Source organism: Hibiscus syriacus, unplaced genomic scaffold, assembly GCF_006381635.1.
Source record: "Hibiscus syriacus cultivar Baekdansim isolate YM2019G1 unplaced genomic scaffold, ASM638163v2 tig00112347_pilon, whole genome shotgun sequence".
Classification (NCBI taxonomy): domain Eukaryota; kingdom Viridiplantae; phylum Streptophyta; class Magnoliopsida; order Malvales; family Malvaceae; genus Hibiscus; species Hibiscus syriacus.
The window spans coordinates 218,994-224,993 of NW_024063308.1; positions in this window are offsets into that span (position 1 = coordinate 218,994).

A 6,000-nucleotide genomic window follows, 5' to 3' on the forward strand; every position below is an offset into this window, starting at 1 on the left:
CGATATTGTTCATATAGTATTGATGCCCTTACCCCAAATATCATCCATTTCTCTTTCAAGTATCGGTACTGGATAAACAATAACGATACCCCTTGCCCAAAATTTATTCATTTAACCCAAAAATTTACCATAATCTACATAAGCCTTTCATTTTGAACTCATTTCAGACCATTAAGCCCAACTACACTTACTCAAACCATCTTATATCCATATAACACATCATCATCTTCAATATCTCATCATAACTCATATAATCAAGAATCTTATTAAATTTTCAACATATTCTAATTTATTTCTAACACTTTATACTTCTTATTCTAACTGATAACAAGTCAAATTTAATATCAAACTTCACTTACTAACTCTTTCTCACAATTTCACTTAGAAACCTCTCATATTTAATCCTCCATAACTTACAATTCTTTTAGTTTCTACATCCCTTTAAGTTTCCATAATCTTTCCTAATGCTCCATATATCAAAACCATTTATGAATTTCAAGAAATAACCAGCTGAAAACAAAACTCGCCTTAGTTATAGAGCTCACGTTGAGAAGAGGAAGAAGGATGAAGATATTTATGGAAATTTTTTCTTTTCCCCTTTCATATCTCCACGTGGTATATAAAATAACCAAAACAATTTCTAATTCATTTACTTGTCAAATAACCATTTTACCCTTCCATTCATCATTCTTTGCTATTCAGTCCTACAAAAATATATTCCACTTAAGTCCCTGAACTTTTTAATTTATCTAATTTAGTCACTAAATTCTAAAATTTTATAACTTGGTCACTAACACGGTGTTTGGGATGTTACAAAAGATGTAGAGATGAGACAAATAAGGGTGAGGTGGTTTCATTTAGATCACATCCGTCTCTCAATCTTGGTCAAAAAGTTTTATAATGACCCTCTTGCGAGTGTCAAGTGTAGGGATATTATGGCTTACTTGTATGTTTGTAGGCTAATAGGATATACTTAGTGATGATTTGTTTGACTATGGTAGATCACGCGAGTCTGTCAGATGTCGCATATTCCTAATAAACGTTAGATAGTCAAGATCCTTTATTCGAAGAAATTCTGTTCATGTCTTCCAGAATTCCCTATATGTCGGAGATGCTTTTAAGTTCTTCATATATTATAAGACATGAAAGATAAATGATTAACTTTTAGTGGCTACGACAATATTAAATAAGATAAATTACATATTTAGTACCTAAACTATTGGTTTTGATCTATTTTAGTACCTAAACTTTCAATTTTTTTAAAAATTGCACTTAATGTTTACTTTTTGTTTCATTTTAATACCATCGTTAAAAACATAACGCATTTAGTACCTAAACTATCCGTTTTGATCCGTTTAGTAATTAAATTTTTAATTTTTCTCAAAATTTAAGTATGATTTAGGTACTAAACATGTTTTAGTACTTAGACTTTCATCTTTTTCAAAACTTAACAACGAGATACTAAAATGAAACAAAAACTAAATTTTAGGTATAATTTTGAAAAAAAATTAAAAGTTTAGATACTAAAATAGATCAAAAATAATAATTTAGGTATTAAATACTAAATTTACCCCCATTAAATAATCTTATACTCTAAACTTTTATCTTTAAAAATAATCTTATATATATATTATGTAGAAGTTCTTGCTGAAAAAACACGTGGGAGCTGCATGAAGCAGGACACTCGTGATTGTGGATCAGCGAACGGATCTGAACCGTCCGATGAATGAGAGATACCACTGAACTTCCGACAATGTAGGCCCCATACTCAGCTGCCAATCCGAAATTATTTCCTCACGTTGGCCTATTGTCACGCTCGCGAAATGGGGCCCTAATGATGACGTGTAAAGGGACCCACCCGAAATATTTTTTTAATTAAAAAAAGCAGAAACCTACCCGTTCGGTCAAATCTCACCGCGCAGATGAAATAAAAGCGCCGAACGCGTTTATATCACGCTCTGCGCGTGGGGTTCACATTTCAGACAACGTGTAAAACAGAAAAATAATTGTATACTAAAAAAGCAATCCTACGTGGCAAGGCCCCTTTCGTTATGTGTCGGACTTTGAGGACGACACGCGGTCTGTGTTTCCCGCTTTATTCATTGCCTCGGATCTTGTTATTGGCTGCCCTTCCGCTTTTCCATTGTCACAAATTGATAAATAAGTTATTTAAAAAAACAAATTGATAAATAAAATATCTCCAGATAAAAGGGCAAAAATATAAGATAATACGAAATGACGTGGCATTCGGACAAACCATTTTGGTTCCCAATTAATAAAATTGAGGCTTTACTTATTATAAAATTTAATACCTTTTTTAAATTCTAAAAATCTAGTTATTTTGTATGCCTAACTTAAAAATTGGAGTCTAATTTATAATTCCATAAATAAATATTTTATATTTAAATATATTTGTTATACTAGAGTTACATTCAAAACTGTTAGTTCTCTGCTAGTGATATCTCCAAATAGGTTCATTTGTAGTTCTCTATCAACTGAGACCTTTGAGCGAATCATTCTTATTAATGGAGCTTCCAAGGAACTTATATCCTCAAGACACAAGAGTATCATAACCTTCGAGTTTACCATATTACATAGGTAACACAAGATTTTTGACGGACTCATATAATCTATCATATCAAAATCTAAAATTTGACAACTATATTTATTTAACATACTGACATACAAGTAATGATAATTACCCTATGTTTAACATCATTAGCCAGGAGCTAAGATTCGAAGGGGATAAACTATAATTAATAATAGAAGATGAAGGGCAAAATATAATTTATAATATAAAATGAGGAAGTTAAAATCAAAATAAACCAAAATTTAAAGTGTATTTGTCCCTACATGTTTTTAATGATAAAAATTAGTGGACAATGACTCTCAAGCCACTACATAGCTCCATCACTGCCATCAACTAGACCATTATAAATCCCCCACCAATTACTATTGAGAAATATCTTTCCCTTTCTTTTTCGATCACTCTTTTTCATCTTCTAACCTTAATCCAAAACAATTCTCTACTACACTATTTCTTTTTCTTTCTTTCACATAGAATCACCAATTAACAGTTGTGTTTACACCGACTATAATTATCTATTTAAATTATAAATGAATCACTAATGACCGACATAATCCATTTTTCCATTAACAATGAACATTTTAATATTCAAGAGGTTGATTTAAAATTCAATAAACAGGGATTAAGTTTCAAAATTATAAGGAGTACAGATACCGACAGCATAATTAGACGTTTTATTACATAATATTCATTGTCTCCGGACTCCAGTGTCGTTCACTTGCGACTTTCGAGTGGTGAACAAAACAGTTCATTGCACGAGGATGTCATTTTTATGAAGACCCTCGAGCAATAAAAATAAATAAATAAAAATTAAACTACATATTTAAATTATTACTTTTATTCATTTTGATAATAATTTTTTTTAAAATTATACGTAATGTTTAATTTATGTTTCATTTCGGTATTCGACTTTAAAAACTTAACGATGATGTTAATATGTTACTATAAGATAATGATATATCATCATTGAAAAAATGTTACATGAGCAATTCTATTAATTTTTTTAACAACGAATACCTAATTGAAACTTAAATTAAATGTTAGATATAATTTTTTTAAAAAAATTAGATACCTAAATAAAATAAAATCAATAATTTAATACTAAATATATATCTAAACAAAAAGATAACCCATTTTTAGGAGATCATTGCGGCCACGTCAGAATATGGGACCCACCATGATGGATCCCTTTTCTCCGCTTTTTGTCTCGTGATAGCTTTCATACCTCACTGTCGTCAAGTATATGGGTGAATAAAATTCAATTTGAAGCCTAATTTTTTTAATTTGATTCAAATCAAATTGATTTGAGTTTTAATTTTATAAATTTGACTTAAATAAAAAAATTAAATTTAAATTGAGTTATAAAATATAACTCAAAGTTTTAGTAATTTTAGATTAATTTTTAAGTTTGAGTTGAGTCTCTCGACTCTATATGATACATTTATATCACATATGAAAAAAATGAAGAAATATATACTTATTATATATTTATAAAAAACTATTTAAATTGAAATCAAATTGTATCATAATATTATAAATATTTATAATTAAATTTAATCAAACTTTTAAAAACTCAAATCGATTCGAAAAATTTTCAAATCAAATTTAAATTATAAAATAAGACTTGAATAACTCAAAATATTTTGACTTTATTCGATTAAAAGCTTACGGCTAATAAAACCCCAAAGCTATGCCATGCGTGCAGCCGATGTGCTATGTCATCATGATTGCGTGGCAATCTTCCTGACCTCGTGTTTAATTAACCCTACCCGTCAGCAGCAGCAAACAAAGCTTCCATTATTATCTAATTACTTGTAAGTCTTACCGTAATTCAATAATTAATTTTAATACTTATATGTATAGAACTCAGGAGATAGTTGAGATATTTTTATATATTATATTGATGATTTAATTTTGTAATCTCGTACTTCTACATTTTTAATATAATTTTTTCCATTTGTATCCTTATTAACAAATTATGCATTCGTCAATGAATTTAAGTGATCTCAGTTCGAGTAGTTTAATTTATAAGTGTGTATGATCCAAATTTAAAATCGAACACAAATATTATCATGTAATTAAATTAAATACTCTAAAAAAGTTTTATATATGTTGAAAATATAATGGTACTATTTCAAAATAAAATTTTAGCATTAATTAGAAACAGTAATTCAAATAATATAAAATTTGATCGTGTTGTGGAAGAATCACTGTCTTAGAATCAAAATTATTCTGATTGGTGTAACTTTCGAAATGGATGTTGCCCCTTGAGGTTAATACAGTCGTTTAGAATTTTGGACACTCAAAATATACAGTGAAAATCGACAATACTATTCTTCTCAAAATCATATAGAAAAACTTTAAGAAAAATAGAGAATAAGAGATCTCTTCGAGAGAATTGTATTCAGGATTTTGATAAATGCTCTAGTAATACAGTCCAACATTTTAGATAAAAGGCGGTTAATCATTTACACTTATGTTTGTGATTTCATCAAGTCTATCTTAACATAAACCACAAATCATGAATATGAAATCATTAAAGGATTCTGATAAATGCTCTTGTAATACAATCCAACATTTTAGATAAAAAGACGGTTAATCATTTACACTTATGTTTGTAATTTCATCAAGTCTATCTTAACATAAACTACAAATCATGAATATGAAATCATTAAAAGCATTTCTATAAGTTCATCATCTCATAGAGATGATGTGAATTCATCTGAATTATTTTACAAAAGAATCGCTCAACCTTTAAAATATGTATATATTAAGAATAAAAACACAATACTGAGAGGGTTTAGTTGCACGATACAACGAGAGTTGCAAGAGAAACATCGAGAGATCGAGTTGCCTTACACATCTAGCACCCTTTTTTACTTACTAACTCAGTTGTAATAGTGTTGCTTCTAGCATTATAATCTAGTTTTCGTGTGATAGATACTTGCCACTTTATTGTGTCCACTTTATTACTTGATAATGGCGTGTATACTTGCACTCCAATACATTGACATTATGCGACGTATCAATTAACATATGCACAATACATAAATTCATCACTAGTAATGTCATATATGCATGTATTTACTTATATATACATATATGCACAATAATGGCATTTAAACATGAAATAAATGAAGGTTGATGGATTTCCCATCTAACATTAATCCTTATTTAATGCTCTAATTATAAACTTTAAATTATCTCTTTAGAATTTCTAGAATTTTACAAAAACTCTCTAAAATCTTTCAACACTATACTCATTTTGAAGAAAAATGATGGATATATTTTTATATTTTACAAGGTAACTCGATTTCTAACTAGTTTGAGAAGAAAATGAAGAAAAAATGGAGAGCTCTTAACCCCCCTCTATCTCACGAGGTTCAAGTATTTGGGGAGAAATATAAACTTTT